Source organism: Oryctolagus cuniculus, chromosome 13 (assembly GCF_051225735.1).
Source record: "Oryctolagus cuniculus isolate XC-2025 breed Fujian yellow rabbit chromosome 13, ASM5122573v1, whole genome shotgun sequence".
In the NCBI taxonomy this organism is placed as follows: domain Eukaryota; kingdom Metazoa; phylum Chordata; class Mammalia; order Lagomorpha; family Leporidae; genus Oryctolagus; species Oryctolagus cuniculus.
This window is the reverse complement of record NC_142879.1, coordinates 85,267,984-85,292,351: the sequence shown is the minus strand read 5'-3', so window position 1 is coordinate 85,292,351 and position 24,368 is coordinate 85,267,984.

The following is a 24,368-nucleotide window of genomic DNA, read 5'->3' as shown; positions in this document are numbered from 1 at the left end:
TTGTCTCTGTGTCTCTCTGCCTTTTTTATCATATTAAAATATTTAATTACTTACTTGAAAGAGTTACAGAGAGAGGGAGAGACAGAAATCTTCCACCACCTAATTCATTTTTGAGATGACTTTAATAGCCAGAGTGTGGCCAGGTTGAAGCCAGGAACTTTTCCTCCAATGTGCGTGGCAGCATCCCAGGCATTTGGGCCATCTTTCCCTGCTTTTTCAGTCCATTGGTAAGGAGCTGGATCAGAAATGGAATAGCTGGTACTTGAACTGGTGCACATACAGGATGCCAATGTAACAGACAGCAGCTTTGTCCACTGCACCACAACCACCAGCTCCTCTTTCTGCCTTTCCAATAAATAAATCTTTTGAAAAAGAACTTAAGGTAGTAAAAGTCATCATGACTGAGCAATGGCAAATTTATTGAAGTGATTGACTTTCTTAAAGATCTATTTATGAATTTGAAAGGCAGCACTAGAAAGAGAGAGTGGGAGAGATGTATCTTCCTCCTGGTTTGTTCACTCCTCAAATGGCTGCAATGGCTGCGGCTAGGCCAGACTGATATCAGGAGCCGGGGGCTTCTTCCAGGTCTCTCACAAGTGTGCAGGAGCCCCAATATTTGAGTCACCCTGTGCTGCTTTTCCAGACACATTAGCAGGGAACTGGATCCGTTTGGAACATTAATGTCTATGATACTCTCCTTGCAGTTGAAGGATTTAGAATCCATTTCGATTATGGGTGGGCCAAGTACAACAGCTCCCAATTGTCCAAGGTTTGGATTAGATGGGTTCTGAGAAATTTTGTTAAAATAGTTATTAATCATAACTCTCAGTTTAAGCTTTTCTTACCAAATTTTCGTGTTTGCTGATGTTTATATCTATGGGAAAATTGGGTCTCTGGATTGCAACCAATGAAAGCATCCAGACTAACAGTAATAAGGTCAACAGTCAGCAGAATGATGTCCAGCTGAACTGAAATAGCTTTTCTTATTTGGTAGAGGGGTTACCTCCTGCATTATGCTGACATACTGACATAGACAGTAGATATTGGAGCCTGTCCCTTCTGCCAAATGGAGAATACCATATTTTGGTTCATCATATATATATTTATATATTATAATATATTATATTATATTATATTATATTATATATTTCTATACATAATATAGAATTACATATAATTATTATAAATATATAATTATATAATTATTATATATGAATTTATTATTTATATAAAATATATAATTATTTCTGATCCAGCTCCTTACCAATGGATTGAAAAAGCAGTGAAAGATGCTCCAAGTACCTGGGTTGCTGGGACACACATCGGAGGAGAAGCTCCTGGCTTCAACCTGGACACACTCTGGCTATTGAAGTCATCTCAATAATATATATATAATATATAATACAATAAATTATATAATATTATCTGTTTGTAATTATTATATTTATATACATAAATATATAAATAAATGTAAATATATATATAAAGAATTTATTTATGTAGTTGACAGATTTACTTACAGAGAGTGAGAAGAAGAGACACAGAAAGGTCTTCCATATGCTCATTTACTCCCCTAATGACTGCAATGTCTGCAGCTGGGCCAATCTGAGCTAGGAGCTTCCAGGTCTCCCACATTTTGGCAGGGACAGAAGCACTTGGAACAGCTTCTACTGCTTTCCCAGGATGGGAAAAGGAGAAATGGGTACTAGAACTGGTACTCATATGGGGTGCCAGCACTGCAGGTAAAGGATTACACCACTGCACCACAGTGCTGGCCCCAGTCTATCCTTTATTAAGGAGATCTCAGTAATCATGTTCAGGAATTGCTGTCCTATATTCATGGCCAAAGTCCTAGCAGACAACATGGTTTGGAGAATCGTAAGCACAAGGTGTGTAGGAGACTTCATTTCTCATACAGCACAGTTAATAACAAGGTTCCAAGAGGGGAAATTACTTGCATCTTAGTCTTTGAGAACTATTGGACATCACAGGTGATCTAAAGAATTTAGAAGGTTTGTGAGCCCCTAGAGTGAAAAAGTCACTGGGAGCACAAGGACAGTGCCTAGAGTTTATTTTGATGGATTTTAGCCCCTTGCATTGGAGGGAGGCCTGAAGAAGCTGGACTGATTTGTAAACCTCAGAAGTGTCTTTTCAATGTGAAGGCAAACTTTTTGGAAAAACTGAACAAAATGCATTAGCCACACTTGGTTAAGATACATCATTTATCTATTGATTTTCATCAGATCTGTTAACATTAGGTATAAGGTACAGTGGACATGGTGGTCGGCATATAACAATATGATTTTAGTAATATATCATGAGGTGCTTTTATTTTTAGTGGATTTAGCAGGTAAAATTGGGCTACCTAATGGGATATAGCTGGAATAATCACCTATTTGTTAAATAAATCTGAGGTAACAAATGTTAGTTAATGAAGACATTGAGTTTTCTTTTATTGGGCCTTCTTGGTTATTTTAATCTGGGATCTGCGAATTCTCATTTTCTCTAGGCAATTTGCAACTGAAAAATTTTATTTTATTCCTCATCATTTCAGACCAACTCTGCTGCTTCTGGGATTTTTTAGTACATCTGACAATTGGAAATTTAGACAATAGTATAGTTAAAAAGAGATGTACCAATAAAGTATTTATTTTTATTCTGATACATATTTTGGAATTCTTCTAAAATTCCTATTGAGTATCCTTGTTAAATTTAGTTGCATCCCAGGTTAAGACTTATTGGAGGCAGGCGCCATGGCTCAATAGGCTAATCCTCCAGCTGCAGTGCAGGCACACCGAGTTCTAGTCCTGCTGGAAGCACCAGATTCTGTCCCAGTTGCTCCTCTTCCAGTCCAGCTCTCTGCTATGGCCCAGGAGTGCAGTGGAGGATGGCCCAAGTGCTTGGGCCCTGCACCTCCATGGGAGACCTGGAGGAAGAACCTGGCTCCTGCTTTGGATCAGCGCAGTGTACCGGCTGAAGCACACTGGCCACAGCAGCCACTGGGGGGTAAACCAATAGAAAAAGGAAGACTTTTCTGTCTGTCTCTCTCTCTCACTGTCCACTCTGCCTGTCAAAATAAAAAATAATTTTTATAAAAAGACTTATTGGAGCCACTCTAGTGATTATAGACATGAAACTTTGTTAATTAATGCAAATAGAACCTGGGAAAATTGATGTATATCTTATGCTGTAGAGACTTAAGATTGAACATCTTTTTTTTTTAATCTTTTTTAATTATATAATTTAAAAACAAATTTTAGATTTTTTTTGACTTTACTAAGCCACAGCTCTGGCCCCATTAATATGTCTTAACAATGTTTTTTCCTCTCAGACTTATCTCTATTGGTTCAGTTAACTGCATGCCTTTTCTTTACATTCAGATTCTCTCAGCTGTCAAAGCTTATTCATCTTAATTCTGTTGTTCCTATTTCCCTCCCTTTTATTCTGTCCCTAGGCTAATTGAGGTCATGATTCTCCATTCCTTCTGTGTGGTGTCACAGTAGGCTTGAAGTGTTCTTTTTCTCTTCTGATTTCTAAAGAAAGAAATTATGTATTCCCCCAGTTTAGATATTTTAATAATTCATTCTAAAACAAAGGTTAAATGTTCTTAATTTGACAAGAATTTTCAGGGCCAGTGGTGTGGCATAGTGGGTAGAACCACCACTTGCAGTGCTGGCAGCTCATATGGATCCAGATCTCTGCTAAAGCCTGAGAAAGCAGTAGAAGATGGCCCAAGTCCTTGGCCCCTGCACCCATGTGGGAGACCTGGAAGAAGCTCCTTGCTCCTGGCTTTGGATTGGCACAACTCTGGCCATTGCAGCCAACTGGGGAGTGAACCAGTCGATGGAAGACCCCTCTCTCTTCTCTGCCTCTCTGTGTAATTCTGACTTTCAAATAAATAAATAAATCTTTAAAAAAAGAAGTTTTTCTAATTTTAGATTTGTTCTCCTTCATTGTCACTTCAGGGTGTGTGTAAGGAGTGCATATCCAGTTTTTCTATTTTGGATTTTTGGGATTTTGTATTAGCTCTGCTGTGTATTCATTTTTCTCGAGCATTGGTGATATCTTCTCCTTAGTTGTATTAAGAGAGAGAGCAATAGCCCTCATGTCTTTTTAGGTAAGTAAGACATATTAAAAACAGAGCATTCAGTATACATTCATAGTAGTTTGACTTGTTCAATTGATTTACCTGACCTCCCTTGGATATTCTTGGTCTCTGCTGTACAACTTTCTATACTCATTAATTCTTTGATATTCCCAAATCCAGAAAATGAATGACTCAACAGCTGTGTTCCTGTATTTGCTGGGACTCAGGGTAAGAAGCAAAGTGGAGGTGTTCAGGAATCTAAAGGTACATGCTACATAGCAAAGCACATCATTTCCTATACAAAGTGACTGGGAAATCCAGAATCTTTTGCACACATATTGGATCCTGAACTATTACTGGACTATTCAGTAAGATTTTAATGTATTTATTTTCTGTGTGTGTGTTTGTATTTCTAAATAAACTCTGCTGGGCTACTTAACATTAACATGTATTGCAGAATTCTTTCATCAGTTTTTACTTTTAAAAAGTTTCTCTTTCAGTTTTATGGGAGAGGGTAGAAGTCTTCTGCTATATAACTGAAAATTCATTCATTCATTAAACTTAAAATATTTGTTTGAAATTGGTAGAATACTATTAATTCTTGTGTGATTTACATGAAACTAAATACATTCTCTATTTTGTTTTGCTTAAAATTTCTGCATGTGTGGACTTCTTTTTTCCTTCTTGCCCCAAATCCCTTTGTGTATTGGGATGGTAAATGGGTTTTACACTGGACAAAACATGTTATTTTGGCTAAGAAGTACTTAGCCTTCTGGCTTCAAGTATTCAAATATTACATTAGAAATCAGTAAATTTGTTTACTGTACAAATGTCCTTCATACAATTTTGTAATATTCTGGAATGTGAGAGGAAGCAGGAAATAGGAGTTTTATGGGTGGGAAGGAAGTTTGGGGGGAGGGGAAACCACTGTAATCCAAAAGCTGTACTTTGGAAATTTATATTTATTAAATAAAAGTTAAACAATTTTGTAATCTCCATCTTCCTTTTTATTTTGTCCTTTTTTAAAAAAGATTCATTTATTTTACTTTAAAGTCAGAGTTACATGCACAGAGAAGGAGAGAGAGATAGAAAGAGCAGTCTTCCAACTGCTGGTTCACTCTCCATTTGGCCACAATGGCTGGATTTGTGCCGATTCAAAGCCAGGAGCCAGCAGCTTCTTTTGGGTCTCCTATGCAGGTGCAGGAGCCCAAGGGCTGGGCCATCCTCTACTGCTGGATACTTGCCTAAAAAGCTGGATAATAATTTGAGTAGCCAGGACTTGAACTGGCACCCTTGTGGAAAGTCAGCACTGCAAGCCACAGCTTTACTTGCTACTCCACAGCATCAGCCCCCTAAATACTTATGACTATTGCTACGCTATTGGAATTTATAATTGATAATGCTGAACAATTGAAACTGTCTTATTTACAATTGTAGGACTGGATATGGCAGTTTTACTTGAAGTACAGTATGTAGCCTGCTTATTGTATGATTTTTGGAAAAGCATGTATTTATATACAACAGCAGACCTGTAATCATTTAAAAGTGAATTATCATGATTACCCAGATGTAAAGAATGCAATATGTGCTAATGAGTTAGCAGTCACAGACATTTAGAATTAGAGGGATTTTGGAACCTTTTCAATACTGCAGTTTTTATGAAAAACTAATAATTTTTTTTATTTGACAGGTAGAGTTATAGACAGTGAGAAAGACAAAAAGGTCTTCCTTCCGTTGGTTCACTCCCCAAATGGCTGCCACAGTTGGAGCTGTGCCCATCCAAAGCCAGGAGTCAGGTGCTTTCTCCTGGTCTCCCATCCGGGTGCAGGGCCCAAGCCTTTGGGCCATCCTCAACTGCCTTCCCGGGCCATTGCAGAGAGCTGGACTGAAAGAGGTGTAACCAGGACTAGAACCCTTTGACCTTATGGGATACCAGCACCACAGGTGGAGAATTAACCAAGTGAGCCATGGCGCTGGCCCCCAATAAATTTACTCTTAACAAAATATCAAAATATCTTATTCAGTATAAAGTTAGTAGTGAAAAAGAGACTACCTTGTTGAACACAGAAATTTGAGATTATATTTCTTGGTATTAATTTGCATCTTAAGGCTTATTGCCTAGTTTATTTCAACATTTCAATCTAATATTACTAATAATATCTTGTACTTAGTGGTTCACTGTGTGCCAGACAATATTCTTTTGATTTTTTAAAAGATTTATTTATTTATTTATTTGGAAGTCAGAGTTACACAGATAGTGAACAAGAGGAAGAGAGAGAGAGAGAGAGGTCCTCCATCTGCTGGTTCACTCCCCAGATGGCCTAAAAGGTCAGAGATATGCCAATCTGAAGCCAGGAGCCAGGACCTCTTCAGGATCTCCCATGCAGATTCAGGGGCCCAAGGACTTGGGCCAACTTCCTACTGCTCTCCCAGGCTATAGCAGAGAGCTGGATGGAAAGTGGAGAAGCCGGGACTTGAACTGGTCTCCATATGGGATGCCCACACTGCATGCAGTGGCTTTACTGGCTACACCACAGCACTGGCCTCAAGACAATGCTCTAAAATGATGCATTAATTATTCCCAAATATTGAAAAGTGGCATGGTACACATTTGAATGTGTTGTTTTGTACTAGTTGTAGAAACAGTTTAAAATATATTTGTATTTAAAAATGTAAGCTATGATCTAAAGTTTTACTTTCCCCTAAGGTGCCTGTTTGGTAACTGAGAGATCGTTGAAGTCTCAAGTTAGAGTACAACTGATATTATCCAAGCCTCCTTTATCACATGAGGATGCTAAATGCCAAGGCCCAGAGAAGTAAAGTGAATTGTTCGAGGTCACATAGGTAAGTTGTAGCAGGGATAATTCTGTATTAGCATTAGGTATCCTGATACATAGGCCACTATTCTGTCAATTTTGTACTCCTTCTGGAGTTAAAGATTCTAAGTTGTGGAAAATTAAGTTTGGAAATTTAGTGGTTGCTATGTTGTTATGGTGAGAAATTTCTGTGTATAGCTATGAGTTGCTTAAATTTTATTCAATATATTTTTCTAGTATGTTTGCAATTTATTTGAAATGTATAACAAATAGCTTCATCTATTTGCCAAAAGAATTTTTTAAAGATTTATTTATATTATTTGAAAGTCAGAATTACACAGAGAGAGAAGGAGAGGCAGAGAGAGTGGTCTTCCATTCACTGGTTCACTCCACAGTTGGCCTCCATGGCTGGAGCTGTGCTGACTGGAAGGCAGGAGCCAGGAGCCTCTTCCTGGTCTCCTATGCAGGTGCAGGGGTCCAAGGACTTGGACCATTTTATAGTGCTTTCCCAGGCCGTAGCAGAGAGCTGGATAGGAAGTGGAGCAGCCAGGTCTTGAACTGATGCCCCTATGAAGAAGAAGTGTTAGCACTGACATAATAACAGACACATAGTTCAATGGAAAAGACTAGGTAGCATAGAAATAAACCCAAATTTCTACCAGCAACTCATATTTAACAAAGGAACTAAAATGAACTGGAGAAAGAAGAATCTATTTCACAAGTGGTGCAGAGGAACTTGATTATCCATATGTAGAAGCCTGAAAAGAGATTCCAACATCTCTTACACTATCTGAAACTGAACTCACAGTGAATTAAACATCTAATCATAAGACCCAAACCCAAGTAAACATAGGGAAACTCTAAATATTGTCAACACACAATAGCTTTTGGGTAAGATTCCAATAGCAATAGTCACAAAAATAAAAACAGAGACATTTGAGTATATCCAACTAAGATACTTCTTCACAACAAAGTAAACATCAGAGTGTAGATACAATGAACAGATGGCAGGAAAAATTAAAACACTGAATGTTTACAGATTTCCAGAACATTTACATGAATTGGAAAAACTCCAAAAAATACAGTGAAGAAACAGGCAAGGATCTGAATAGACATTTCTCAGAAGAAATGTAAATGGTCAAAACATGTGAATATGCCCGATGTCACTAGCCATTATGTAAATATAAATCAGAACACCATATCAGTCTCCAACACCTGTGGGAGAATACAACACTCAGGTGTTTGTGTGTGCAGCAAGTGGGTTTAGAGGACCCTGTTCACCTCTGGAGAGCAGAGTCTACAGGGAGACAAAGAAACCTTACTGCTTTCCTAATGGGCTTATTAAGTTCTTGACCAGTGCCTGTTAGTCTTCCCACAAACTTTCTAGTCTCACTACTTTCCTTCTTCTTCCTCTTCTCTGTGACTTGTAAAATAGTATACATTCTATATACTGTGGATACTTTTGATTTATTTTATTCCTTCAGTCTCCTATGAAGTTCCTCCACAAAAGCACAGCCCTTAGATATTCATTCATTTATGCAGTCTGCAGATTTCATGAGCTACTAAATTCCAAGTAGTATGTTAAAGGCAAGATCTAGGCCTAAGAGAAAAGTGGTGTAAATTCTGTGCCTAGAAGAGGATTTGGGACATAGTAGAACTTCAGTGAAGTGCTATGTGAATGACATGCACTCATTAAATGAGTAATCTAAAGCATACACTGCATTTAAGCAACACAGCAGCCCTACTCACCTCAGGTAGAGCAACTGAGAGGAATAATGTGAAGAAAAATAAGATATCAATAAGTTGAATAATAACAGAGAAAAAAACAAAATGAGATAGATGCCAACATTACTGACCTATTTTTGAGGAATTAAATTGATAGAGGGGCTGGCATTGTGGCTAAGTGGGGTAAGCTGCAATCTGTGAGGCCAGCATATCATGTGAGTTCCACTTTGAGCTTATGAATCTCCACTTCCAATTTAGCTCACTGCTAAACACCTGGGAAACCAGCAGAAGATGGACGAAGGACTTGGGTCCTTGCCACTGATGTGGGAGACTTGGATGAAGCTCCTGACTTCAGCATGCCCCAGGCTCAACTGTTGAAACTCTCTGGGGTGTGAGCCAGCAGATGAAAGCTATCTCTGTCTTTCCCTCTCTCTCTAAATCCACCTTTCAAATAAAGATTTAATAAAGAAATTAACTGATTTCAAAATACACAAAAACATGAACAATACTATATCATCTTGATGCCAAAATGATCAAAAATAACAAATGCTAGAGAGCATATGGGAAAAGAAAACCGTCATATATGGTGGGTGAAAACACAAATTAGTACAGATGTTATGCAGAACAGTATGGTCATTCCTTAAAAAGGATAAAAATTGGGCCGGCGCTGTTGTGCAATGAGTTAAAGCCCTGGCCTGAAGGGCCAGCATCCCATTTGGGTGCCAGTTCTAGTTCCAGCTGCTCTTCTTCCAATACAGCTCTCTGCTATCTCCTGGGATAGCAGTAGATGGCCCAAGTCCTTGGGCCCATGCACCCATGTGGGAGACCCAGAGGAAGCTCCTGTCTCCAGGTTTCAGAATGGCATAACTCTGGCCTTTGTAGTTATCTGTAGAGTGAACCAGCTAATGGAGGACCTCTCTGTGTCTCTACCTCTATTGTAACTCTTTCAAATAAATAACAAAAATTTCAAATAAGATAAAAATTGACCTACCATGTGAGAGTTATCTTGCTCTTGGCTATATATAATAAGGAAATTTTATTAGAAGGAAAGGAGAAGAGCATATCAAAGATACAGCAATTTTACCATAACATAGTTCACTGCAGCCAGGATTTGAAACCAATCTAGCTATCCATCAATGAAAAAAATGGACAGGGGAACTTCATTTAGATACAAAAAAGAACAAAATATTATTAAATTAATTGAAATAAGCCAGAAGCAGGAACACAAATGTTACCTGGTCCTTGTCACATGTGGAAGTGAGAGAAAATAATGGATCTGAACACAGAACTGTGATTACTAGAGGCTGAGAAAGGAAGCAGCTAGGGATAGAGGGGGATTGGATAATAGGTAACAAAATACAAAGAGGCAGAAAGAACTTCTGGTGTCCCATAATATAATGAGATGACTACATTCAACCATATTAGGTTCTGTGTAAAGAACTGAAAGAGAGGAGCTGGTAGTCTCAAATCATGGAGAAGAATTAGAAACTGTAGTTGCTTGGGGGCCAGCATTATGGCACAGTGGGCTAACGCCCTGGCCTGAAGCACCAGCATCCCATGTGGGTACCAGTTCTAGTCCTGGCTGCTCCTCTTCTGATCCAACTCTCTGCCATGGCCTGGGAAAGCAGTAGAAGATGGCTCAAGTTTGGGTCCCTGCACCCAAGTGGGAGATCTGGAAGAAGCTCCTGGTTCCTGGCATCAGATTGGCAGAGCTCCAGCCATTGCGGCCATCTGGGGAGTGAACCAGCAGAGGAAGACCTCTCTCTCTCTCTGCTGCTACTTCTCTCTGTAACTCTGTCTTTCAAATAAATAACTCTTTAAAAAATTAATAAAACTGTAGTTGCTTAGCTTGATCACTTTTTACTGCATAAATGTGTGCAAATATTGCACTACACCCTGTAATAATGCATGACTAGGACACATTAATCACAAATTATTTCAATGAAATTTTAAAAATTAGAAGCATTTCTTTATATTAACAATGAACTATTTGAAAATGAAATTAGAAAAACATTTCCATGCATAGCAGCATAAGAACCAGGAACCAATGTCTTCAGTGTTATCAGTGATGAATCAGATTCACAGCCCTCAGCACTGTTTTTACCATAGACCTTACCATGGCAATTGTGGGCATATAGTAGTAAATCAATGGACAGGAATCCTTTGTCTCTATATCTGTTAAATAAATAAACAAGGAATTCATCAAAGAAAAAGAGATATCAATTTGGATGCCAGGTCACAAAAACACATGCACTTGAGCTATCCTCCAGTTTGTGATGCCAACAAATCTTTCAGACATGTTACATTTTCAGAGACTTTTCTGTAATCTTGCTAAGCTATCTGGAAATCTGCCTTATAGCAAAGCGATTCCCAATTCCATTACACTCATGATTTTTCTTTTGTGTGAGTTATTAGTTTACCATCTAGAGATAATTTATGGTACAAAACTTTTCTATGCATGCATGTTTTCTCATTTGTGAGTCTATTCATGGGAATTGAAGACTGATTTATAGCAGAAATACATTTTCCAAATTCATTGCATAGACTTTTGTTCCTTATGAATTCTCTGAAGTCTGTTGATGTCTAATTTCTGGCTAAAGGTTTTATCGTATTTACAGCATGCAAAGAGTACCACCTTTTGTGAATTCTGTATCTATACAAGCCTGAAACAAAGAAAATGTTTTTATACAATCAGTATACTCCTAAGAAACCACCTGTGTCAATTCTCTGATGTACCATTGACTTCTGACAAACAACCTTTTCACACTAATAATATTTATAAGCTTTCTCCTTTACATGAGTCTCTGTTGGATAGGATGTGATTTCCAGCAAAAGGTTTTGTCACAATACTTACATGAATTTTGGAGAAAAGCTCTTCCACATTCATTATATTGTTAAGGTCTCTCCCTTGTTCAAATTCCATGATGGATTATGAGGCATTACCTATGTGAAATGACTTTCTCACATTTATTTCATTCATTAGATATATATGTTGTGCATTCTGATATAAGGAGAGATTTGGGCAGAGCTTTCCAACACTCATTACACCCATAAGGTTTCTCTCCCACGTGAATTCCCTGTTGTCGTATGAGGTATGGCTTCTAATTAAAGGGATTTTACTTTCAAAGGAGTTTTTCCCTATATGAATTTGATGATGTACAATGAGGGCTGAATTATGGTAAAAGGCTCTGAGTCATTACATTCATAAAATTGCTCCCCATGAGAATTCTTTTATGTTTGATGAGGTCTGATTTGCACCACAAAGGCTATTCACGTGTATTACATTCATGCATTTCTCCCCTTGGTGAATTCTCTAATATTTCATGAGATATAACTTGCACAAAAAGGTCAAGTAGAAAATTCCCTGTGTGGATTCTCTGATATCTTATGAGTTATGAAGTACAGCAAAGAGGCTTTCCACCATCCTTCCATCCATAAAACCTACCTAAATTGAGCAACAAAGATATAGAAAACCTAAACACACACATAACCAGATGGAAATGATACCAGTAATAAAGACCCTCGCCGCCAAGAAAACCCCAGGACTGGATGGCTTCACTGCTGAATTCTAACAGACATTTAAAGCACTAACTGCAATTCTTCTCAAGTTATTCAAAACAATTGAGAGAGAGGCGATTCTCCCAAATTCTTTCTATGAAGCCAACATCACCTTCATTCCTAAACTTGAAAAAAGTGCAACAAAGAAAGTAATTATAGACCAATTTCCCTGATGAACATACATGCAAAGATCTGCAACAGAATTCTGGCCAATTGAATCCAACAATGCATCAGAAAGATCATCCACCCAGACCAAGTGGGATTTATCCTTGGTATGCAAGGATGGGACCAAAGGCTTTTCCACAGTCATTTCATTTATAAGCTTTCTCCATGGTGTGAAGGCTCTGATACTTTCTGAGGTTTGACTTCTCAGCAAAGGTTTTTCCACAGTCATTGCACTCATAAGGTTTTCCCCCAGTACAAATTGTCTGGTGCTTTGTGAGTTTTGACTTCTCAGCAAAGGCTTTTCCACAATGATTGCATTCATAAGGTTTCTCCCCTGTGTGACTTCTCTGATGCATTTTGAGTTGTGATTTCTGGCCAAAGCTTTTTCCGCAGGCATTGCATTCATAATGCTTGTCTTCTGTGTGAATTCTCTGATGCTTTCTGAGGTTTGAATTCTGGCCTAAGGTTTTTCCACAGTCATTGCATTCATAAGGTTTCTCCTCTGTGTGAATTCTCTGATGATTTATGAGGTTTGCTTCTGGCCAAAGGCTTTTCCACAGTCATTGCATTCATAAGGCATATCCCCTGTGTGAATTATCTGATGATTTATGAGGTGTGGCTTCTGGCCAAAGAGTTTTACATAGTCATTGCACTCATAAACACTTATCCCCTGTGTGACTTCTCTGATGATTTATGAGGTTTGACTTCTGGCCCAAGGTTTTTCCACAGTCATTGCATTCATAAGGTTTCTCCCCTGTGTGACTTCTCTGATGATTTGTGAGTGTTGATATCTGGCCAAAAGCTTTTCCACAATGATTACACTCATAAGGTTTCTCCCCTGTGTGAATTCTCTGATGATTTAGGAGGTTTGCCTTCTGGCCAAAGGATTTTCCACAGTCATTACATTCATAAGGTTTCTCACCTGTGTGAATTCTCTGATGATTTATGAGGTGTTTCTTCTGGCCAAAGAACTTCCCACAGTCATTACATTTATAAGATTTCAACCCTGTGTGAATTCTCTGATGTCTAATGAGATCTGACTTCTGGTGAGTGGTTTCTCCACAATCATTACACACATGAGGGTTTTCCACTTATATGAGTGCTGTGATGGAGGGTATGGCAGAATTTAATACTGAATGACTTCCCACAAGGTTTACATGCATAGGATTTCTTCCTTATATTTGGTCTATGATTCAGTCTAACATGTGATTGGTAAATAACAGGTTCCACAGGCCCAATATACTTATAAACGTTCTCTCTTTTGGGACTTTGTTGATGTATACTGAGGTTAGAATTCTTATGGAAATCTTGTACTATTTGAGTTGTCTTGCCAATAGTGGCAATTGACTTATTACAGGTTTCTACCATAAAAAGCTTCTCAGATTCACAGAATATATTCTTGCTTTTGAAGACTTTCCCTTGTCCAATTTGTTCAAGTGCCTGCTCCATGGTCTGAATATTGTGCTGTTGATTAAGAGGTTCACAGAACTGGAGAGTGTTCCCAGGTACCTTAGTAGCACAAAATTTCTCTCCAGCTTGTAGTTGATCAGGCCCACAATGGGGACACATATTGTGACATATACTGCATTCTTCAGGTTTTATTCCTGAATAGTTTCTCTTTTTGATACTCAGTTTTGGAATATGGCTTATACTTCAATTAAGTGTTTTTCTGAATTCAACTCCCTTGGGAGTTAATGTCTTATTATTTGTCATAACATCCTGATTCAGATTTTTCTCCAGACTGTTCTGGTTGGTCTTAATCAGTTCATCCAGTTTCATGGCAACTGAAGTGAGGAAAAAATGATGTCACTACATCAAATATAATTGTTTCTTCTAGCATACTCGTGTAAAAGGAATGAAGTTACTTGTATTTAAGAGGGATAAGATGTTAGGAAAAGTTCTGCATTTGTGCCTCCTCACACAGGGCACCAAAATGTTAGGAAAAGAGTTGTAGAATAGAGGAGAAAGTGTATGAATTTACAGCCAGACAGAATTTATTCAGAGAAAATTAATCCACAGAGGTGGGTGACCAACTGCCTGTCTGTACAAGATGGAGCATGAAGGCCCCAATTCCCAGGGGCCAGACCTTTTTGAGGAGGGCTAAGGCTGGGCATGAGGGTAGGGGGCAGCAGTGGAGGGGAATTCCAGGAACTGGGTGGGGCCCTTAGGAACCTGGAAAATAATGCAGGGTGGGGTATGAAGGCAATAGGCTGTGAGACCCAATTGAGTTTCAAGGGCAAGGAATGCATTCCAAAGTTTATCTACTTTGGGCAATGAGGGAGAATGGCTCAGGCTTATATCCTCGTTCCATCATAAGATTTTCAAAAAATGATTAGAAGATACATATTTATGAATATACAGGTTTTCTCCATTATACATTAATATATTAAATTGTATCCATAGATTTTCCAATGTTCATCCATGATCCTGTTTACTACCAGAATTTTTTCCAAGTATGATTGAATGGTTTTTGTGGTAAGATGTCTTAAGTCACTGCTTGGGATGCCTGTATCTCAAAACAGTGCCAGTTTAAGCCGAGGCTACTCTGCTTCCAATACAGCTCTGAGATAATAGATACTGGAAAGCAGCAGATAATGGTTCATGTGCTTGGGACCCTGTGATAGAGATGAGTAGGTGAAATTCCAGGCTTCTGGCTTCAGATTAGTCATAACTGTTGATAGTATTTGGGGAGAGAGTTAATAGAAGATCTATTCCTCACTGTTTCTCTCTCACTTTCTACTTTCACTAAAATGAATAAGACTTCACAGAATGGACTAATATTTGATAAATATATTCACCTGTAATCTAGAAACCAATTTTTCCCTGTCCATTTTTTCAGTTCATTTTTAATGTATTTTTATTTCTTTATTTATTTGTGAGAATTAGACTGTGAGAGACAGAGACAAAGATCTTCCTTCCATTGGCTCACCCCTCAAATGGCAAATATGCTTGGAACTATGCCAATCCAAATCCAGGAGCCAGGTGCTTCCTCCTTATCTCCATTGTAGGTGCAGGGGCCCAAGCATTTGGGCCATCCTCCACTGCCCTCCTGGGCCACAGCAGAGAGCTAGACTGGAAGAGGAGCAACCAGGACTAGAACCCGGGGCCCATATGGGATGCTGGCGCTGCAGGGGAAGGATTAACCAAGTGAGCCATGGCGCCAGCCCCTTTTTCAATTCATTTTTAGAAAAATTGTGGGTTTTGTACTTCTGTGATATTTCAACCATAAATATGGGGAAGTTTTACTAGATCATTTCCTTGAAGGTAAAGAGTGAAATGTGTCTATACTCTAAGCAGGATCACATTCATGGGACAAGATTTGAATATGTGGTTGTCTTGTGTTCTGTCTTCCCAGGCAAACAGCATTTGTGGGATTTTTCTAATGAAAATCTCTGTTTTATCTGCACTCTTATAGTTTCCCCATATTTCTAAGGAAACCTGACATCCTAATCTTCTTAGAACTACAACAGTTACAGAAAGTCCCAATATACCACCTTGGCTATACATTCCCACCAGTTGAAATAATTTGTTTCTGCAACCCAGAGTCTGCTCAATTATTGAAAATTGATTTCTAACTCATTGTGAAGACGTCAGCCCTGGTTACCTCCTCTTGTTTCTTTCTATAAACACTCCTCTGTGATAATTTGAGTTTCTGGAGGTTTTTGATCAGTTGTTGATTTTCACAGAAAACTTCATTTCCTTTGCCTTTACCAGAGATACTGATCTCCATAGATACTGTAGAATGTCTGTGTCTGAATCACAGGACCAGCTGTCTTCAGGAGTAAGACTTGGGAAAAACTCATGGAAAGAACACCAGTCAATATCTGTTGCACTGCTTCTACTTTGGCCTCCCTGCCCGTTATGTACACACTGACCTGGTAGGCGTTATTTCCCCATCCAGGGCTCTGCTCCTTGCTCCAACTTGAAGATCAAGTCAGGTTTGGTCCTGCAGTGCCCTACTAATGGAAACAATATAGACTTTGTGAAATCACTATCTTGGGTTAATGAAAGGAGTACAGCTTGGTCCAGGAGCTATGCAACAAATGTTCCAATGTGAAATCCTTCCCAGGTGGTAGATATTCAGATTCTTCATGGACTCAAATTCTATACCTGTCCCTCATTCAACTTTATGAATAGTGCTCACTTAGTTGTCAAATAGCAAGAAAATGTTACCATTGGGCATGTGATGAGTGTCACTCACCCAGGGAGAACAGGCTGCTGTAGGTCTCCAGCATCACATCCCTGTACAGGATTTTCTGAGCTTGGTTCATGTTCTGCCATTCCTCCCAGGTAAAGTACACAGCCAGGTCTTCAAATGCTATCATCACCTGTGACAGAACACTCCTGGTCAACATGTCAACTCTGTCACCTAACAAACAATGGCAGTTGTATATCTTCTACATGGGTATGGATGAAGAAGCAAGAATGCCATTTCATTTCAGATTTGTGAGCATTTGGGCAGCCACACAGAAGCATTCAACAGGGGATCAAACCTATGGTATAAAGGCTGTGAAAATTGCCCAAGCTGGAGGGAAACAGGAATTTCTGTTCACAAAGGCCAGACTATATCAAGGGCAATTGCACAGTAGGCTGAAAGGGGGACAAGAGTCACTCTGGAATGAGCAGTGTTCAGAAGAATGTAGAAGTATTCAGGGAAAAAGACAAGAAACCATCTGGGAAGTTATGCAGGGATTTGCAATTATGGCAGAAAAAAAATTTTTTAAAAGAGACAGTAGGCATTTAACTTAGTGTTTATGATGCCAGCTCAGATACTCTCTCTCTGCATCAAATTTCCAAAGTTGGATTTCAGTGCCAGCTCCAGTTTCCAGCTCCCAGCTAATGCAGACCAGGGGAAGCAATGGTGATGCCAACCAAGAGGGAGGCCTAGATTCCATTCCTGACTCTTGGCTTCAGTTGTGCCCCACCTCTGCTTGATATTTTTATTTAGGCAGTGAAGAAGTGCATGGGAGCTCTCTAGATTTCTCTCACTGCATCAATTTCTTTCTCTATCAGGCTCATAAATATTTTAAGTAAGGGAGGAGATTCAAGAAAGAATAGAAAGTAGCTTTTGCTTTTTCTATAATTATTCTACTCATAAACATTTAAAGAACTGAAATAACATGATAACAAATTAAAGTAAAAGCTATGGAGTTATTTACCCAAGAACAGAACCTGAGAAATTCTGTACTGTAATCTGCATTTGTGACTGAGGGAAATACAGAGAGCTTTGTTTGAGAACCTGCAGTAGGCACCAGCATTGTGGTACAGCAGGTAAGTCTCCACCTGCAATTCAGGCATCCCATGTGGACAGACAATTTGAGTCCTTAGTGCTCCACTTCCAATTGAGTTCCCTGCTAAAGTGGCTGAAAGAGCAGTGAAAGATGGCCTGAGTATTTGGGCCAATTCCACAAATATGGGAGACCCAGATAGAGTTCCAGACTCCTGGCTTTGGCCTGGCCAACCATTGTGGCCATTTGTTGAATGAACCAGCAGATGGAAGATATCTCTTTCTCACTACCCATCTCTCCCTATCTCTATTACTCTGCCTTTCAAATAAGTTAATAAATAAACCTTGGGGCTGGCACTGTGGCACAGCAGGCTAATGCCCTGGCCTAAAGCACCAGCATCCCATATGGGCACCGTTTCAAGACCCAGCTGCTCTACTTTTGATCCAGCTCTCTGCTATGACCTGGGAAAGCAGTAGAAGAAGGCCCATGGATTTGGGCCTTTGTAGCTGTGTGGGAGACCCAGAAAAACCTCCTGGCTCCTGGCTTTAGATGGGTGCAGCCCGGCCAGTGCAGCCAATTGGAGAGTGAAATGTTGAATGAAAGATCTCTCCTCTCTCTCTTTCTCTCTGCCTCTCCTCTCTCTGTGTAACTCTTTCAAATAAATAAATTGTTAAATACAATCTTAAAACGTGAAAGAACATGCAGTAGATTATTTTCCCCACAGTGTTCTTACTCTAGCTGGGAATCAAGTTCATCTCCTCAAACTATTAAGGACTGCATTACTCTAACAATTAAAAAAATAAATGCGGCTGGCCCCGCGGCTCACTAGGCTAATCCTCCGCCTGTGGCGCTGGCACACTTGGTTCTAGTCCCAGTCAGGGTGCCAGATTCTGTCCCAGTTGCCCCTCTTCCAGGCCAGCTCTCTGCTGTGACCAGGGAGTGCAGTGGAGGATGGCCCAAGTCCTTGGGCCGTGCACCCCATGGGAGACCAGGATAAGTACCTGGTTCCTGCCATCCGATCAGCACAGTCTGCCAGCTGCAGTGCACCGGCCATGGTGGCCATTGGAGGGTGAACCAACGGCAAAGGAAGACCTTTCTCTCTGTCTCTCTCTCTCTCACTGTCCACTCTGCCTGTCAAAAAAAATAATAAATGTCACTGATTTGTGGTTTAGCCCTAGGTAAGTAATTCTCTTGCAGAATGCTAAGTGTTTATTTCCAGGGTGGAACTAAAACACTGCCCACTACATCATCTGTATAACAGTAAAGAATGTGTTGGACATTATGACCCCAAAATTTAGAATATTGTCCTTGACTTCAATTGAAATCATATAACAAATATATATTTTGCTATGGCAACAGAAAATGAGAGATGACATTGCCTTTCCTTGGATAAATGCAATGATTGATAGTCATGACAAATTCATCATACATCTTGTTTCTATATATTCCCTGAGAATAAAATTTACCTTCCTACATCCATTTTCATTAATAAATACTTATAAATCTAAAAACAAAACAGACAGAAAGCTGGGAATAATTAAGAAAACCACTTACAGGGGCCAGTGCTATCGCACAGTGGGTTAAAGCCCCAGCCCGCAGAACCAGCACCAGATATTAATTCCCACCAAATCAGGTGTGAGTGCGATTTTCAGGTGAATTCAATCAGAATTCCACAGCCATTCAGCTGGGAGGGGTGGATGAATCCAGAAACAGCCAGTTTACATGGGACTAAATCAAGCCTAATATCACAAAGGACTTTTGCATTTCTTTGGCTTTTTTCACATTTGTCTTATTTATCATGATTTGTAATAAATTTTCTGATGTGAGCTTTAGTTTTGAGACTGGAATATGGAGTTCAGGGCCCCGGAGGAATGGTCTCTTTCAATCAGGGCACAGATGTTGGCTTGCTCCAATTCTGGCTTGCTGTCATTGTTTTGGGTGCCTCAGCCGCTTTGTGGTTTTGAGCAGCAATTTTCTAAATATTTTCTTGGTCTGAGTTTCTTTTGCCTTCTTCCATCCCAAATTTTGTATTCTGACGCAGTACAAACAAGAAGTTAGACAGAGGATCCATTATGAAATAATGTAGTAAGAAATAAAAAAAAAAAAAACCAAATTGGTGTTTCATGCTTAGAAATTTACAGGCAATGCAACCAACATGAGTTTTTGTGGTTTGGAAAAAGAAATGGAACCCTTTTACTGAGGGGACAGATATTAATTCCCTCCAAATCAAGTGGGAGTGGGATTTTCAGGTGAATTCAATCAGAATTCCACAGCCAGTCAGCTGGGAGGGGTGGATGAATCCAGAAACAGCCGGTTTCCTTGTGACTAAATCAAGCTGCTGCTCCCTGTGGACTTGTCCTCCTCAGCCTCTGACTAGAGCACAGCCACCTCTCCAATGCTGACATCCACTGACACATGTTTCACTCTTATGTTCTCTCTAAACTGCAGACTCTTGGGCAACATAAGTAAATCTAATGCATCAACTTGCATAGACACACACACCGGAGGACTCCAGAGTCTTGGATTTCAGGTTGTAATTAACTTTCCTTTTCAGAGGACTTGTGAAAAAACAAGTCTGGAAGCCAGGGTGTATCCTTGTGGTTCAAATTCCTATGTCCCACTTTGGAGTTTCTTGGTTTGATTCCTAGTTCCAGTACTTGCCTCCAAATTCCTGATAATATAGACCCTAGGAGCTAGCAAGTAATGGCTCAGATGATTGGGTTCTCTACTCCTTGGACAGCCCTGGCCACTGGGGACATTTCAGCAGTGAACTAGAGGGTGAATACCACTTCTCTATCTACTTGTTCATTTCTTTGCATCTCAAATTAAAAAACAAATCAAGTATGTTTGTATCATCCATTAAAATAACTTCCTCAATGGAAAAAAAGAGTTTCATTGTTAAATTTGGGGAAAAATAATGCTTCTTGGTTGTGATATTAGAATAATGTATAACTGTACATCGGACTTCCATTGTGGACAAGGAAGAGAAAGATGGAAGCAATAATTTTTGCTTCTGGTTTTGGTACTTGTCATGTAACCTTGAAAAATTCATTTAAACTCATGGGGCCTGAGTGTCCTTAAAATTACAGGCTCATCTAGTTGAGGCAGGTGGTGTAAGGGGAGGTGGCAGGAAGCTGAGAGCTTTCCTTGTTTCTGTGCTCACAGAGCTAAGTGACCATAGCAAGTCATTTGACCCCTCTGGATCTTCCTCCCTTGTGAGATAAGATTGTCTTTATAGTTAAAGGATTTATTCTACACAGTCCTATCTTATGGTAAGGTTCACATGACTGTGAAGTGTTTTATAAACTGGCAGTGCAATAATCAAGTTGGCACTGAAGATGAAATGCTAAACAGCATAGAACTTCTAAGGCTTGTAGTTCTATGAGGAGCTACACAGAAACATTCAAGTTCAGGGGCATTTTTAAATTTAAAAACAGAATCATTGAATCACTGTTCAGAATCAGTATAGTTGCTAAAATTCTTATTTATAATCACTGAGATTGGTAGTGTAATTACTGATAGCATACTCCTAGTGTTGTATATTTTAGTTTATACAATACTTAGACTATATAAAATATAGGTAGCATGGGAAGTGTGATACACAGCAGTCTTGTAGAATGGCAGATGTCCTAAACAGCACTCTGGCCTCAGAATCAGCCCTTAAGGCACTCAGATCTAGCTGAAGAGCCCATGAGAGTATTTTAGGTATGGAAAGCCACTCTGGCAAAAAAGAAAAAAGGACCTAAATAAAAGATCTCTGTGAGTGAGACCCCAGTAAAAAGAATGGGCCATCAAAGAAGGAGGTGCCTTTCTCTGAAGGGAGTAGAGAACTTCCCCTTTGACTATGACCTTGTCTAAGTAAGATCGAACTCAGTGAACTCAAGAGGCTTCCATAGCCTTGGCAACTCATGACTAGAGCCCAGGGAGATTTCTGATGCCATAAACAAGAGTGTCAGATTGTTCAGTCAACAACAGGAATCACTGTGTGCTTACTCCTTTTGTGGGATCTCTGTCCTTAATGTGTTGTCCAATGTGAATTAATGCTATAACTAGTACTCAAACAGTATTTTACACTTTATGTTCTGTGTGCTGCAAACTGATGAAAACTTAATATAAACTAAATCGATCTTCTATGTATCAAGATAATTGAAAATGAATCTTGATGTGAATGGAATGGGAGAGGCAGTGGGAGATGGGCAGGGTGCTGGTGGGAGGGGAGTTATGGGGGGAAGCCTTTGTAATCCATACACTGTACTTTGGAAAATTATATTCACTAAATAAAAGTTTAAAAAAATTAAAAACTAAAAATAAATAAAAATATAGGTAGCAATATTTAATGCTTCTCTTACTGTTCCTGGATTGGATTATAGCATACATTAATAAACCTTTTTTAAAGATTTATTTAATTGAAAGACAGCATTATAGAGAGAGACACATAAATAGAGATGATCTGTCTGCTGTTTTGCTCCCCAAGTGGCTGCAAGCAGCTGGAGCTGGGCTAATCCAAAGCCCGGTGCTTCTTCCAGGTCTCCCACATGGATTCAGGGGCCCAAGTATTTGGGCTACCTCCTGCTGCTTTCCCAGGCACATTAGCAGGGAGCTAGATTAGAAGCAGAGCAGCTGGGATATGAACCAGTGCCCATAGGGGATGCCAGCACTGCAGGTGGTGGCTTTACCTTATATGCCACAGCACCAGCTACAGCCTATTCATTTTAAATTAATAACTAAAGATTATCTGCTGTTCAGCCTCCAGGCTTTGGCTTGGCCGAGCCTCTGCTGTTGTGGACATTTGGGGAGTGAACCAGAGGTTGAAAGATCTCTCTTCTTATGTCTCTCACTCTCTAACCTTGCCTTTCAAATAAATAAATGAGTCTTTGAAATAAAAATACATGCATACATACACAGAAACACACACACACACACACAGTACCAACATGGTGGGTAAAGCCATGGCCTGCTGTGCCAGCATCCCATATGGGTGCTGATTCAACTCCCAGCTGCTCCACTTCCAATCTAGCTCCCTGCTAATGTGCCTGGGAAAGCATCAGAAGGTGGCCCAAGTGCTTGAACCACTGCATTCATGTGGGAGGCCTGGCAGAAGCACCTGGCTTTAGATTGGCTCAGCTGAGGCCAATTTGGGAAGTGAACCAGCAGATGCAAGATCTGTCTCTACCCCTTCTCTATAACTCTGCCTTTCAAATAAATAATAGATTTTTAAAATGGGGGAAAAGGGCAGTTTTGTTGCCTTCCCTTTACCTAGAGTAACATAATCAAAATCTGTTAGGCAAATGAATAAGGGAAATTCTGAGATCATGTATTGACCACAGAAGAGAATGGATTCCTTGTGCATTTTCTGCAAGCCCATGCTAGTTGGAACCAAGGGAAGCATAACAAAAAAGGGGAGGCCTATATCCCTCTTATTTGTCTTCTTTGTTCATTGGAGCAGTGGAGAGTTGAGTAATGTAATATTGGTGTTTGTCTCCATACAGTTCATGTCTATTTAGCTGGTTCTTTTTATTTGCATTTCTTTTTTATTTATTTTAAGAGATTTATTTGAAAGGCATAGAGACAGGGGTCTTCGATCTGCTGGTTTGATTCCCCAATGTTTGGGTGAGGCTGAAGGCCCATGAGCCCCCTCCCATCTCCCATGTGGTGTGGGGTCCAACCACCTGTCCATCACCACTGCACTCGTTGGCTGGAGTGGGAGAGGAAGTAGGGCATCATGGAATGGAACTGGTGCCCATGATGCGGGCCATGCAGGCTGTGGTTGCACCCCCATGCCAAGGTGCCGTCCTCGATAAACCTTTCTTTAAAGTGGAATTAGGGGTAAAAATGGTCTGAGGTGAATGTGCGTTTCTGTTGTGAGAGAGGCTGAGGCCCCGCGGGTGCCTGGGGGCCAACAGGAACACCTGCAGCCTTGGCCCCCAGGTCCCGGTGTCTCCCCTCTGCTTCTGCCCTGCCTGCAGGCCCGGCCCAGGCTCCAGTGGTGCCTCAGGGATTTCGGCACCAAACTGGTCACTTTAGGTCACTTTATGATGCCTGACTTCTGCCCAAATAAGGAAGCAAGAAGGGGCCCAGCAGGCTTCCCCCGACCTCTGGAGCCCCGAGCCATGGTGCCGGCCCACGACCCAGGGAGCCCATGATGATTCTGGACCAGCCATTGGGACCCACGACCCCTGACCCCAGGCTCCAACCCCTTCGAGGTCACCACCGCAGCCTCCTATTTAGCTGGTTCTTAATCCTCAAGAAGGGATTTAGGTCAATGTTCTATTCTCATCAAAGACCTTTATGTTTAATTAAAGATTCTGTTAGTAATTTTAACCCTGGGTCATTCTAAAGTTGTGCTGTGACTTAGGTTTAGAAAAGAGCATCTTCCTTGCCACCCTCATCTCAGCTCTGGGGGCTGTCAGTTCTCCCTGCACAGATTCAGTAATGCATGCTTCTTCTCTACTACAAAGATCTTATGTTGGTCATATTTCCAGTTACCAAAATCAAATCAACTCACACCTGGACTCTGAGTATTCAATGACATTAGTTATCAAAACAAATGTATTCAAATATTCAAAGACCACTTCAAAGCTTAACTGCCTTCAAGAGTGTTTGGCACTTGGAACAGCCACTGTGGTTTTCTACACATGAGTACTCACTATTTTATATACCACTTAACAATTCAAACATCACTTCAGCTTCAGCAATACACAACAATAGAATGGATGATTCTACATAATAAACATGTTACATTAGTTTGGACTTAAAAACTAGAACTAAAACCATGCGGCAACATGGATG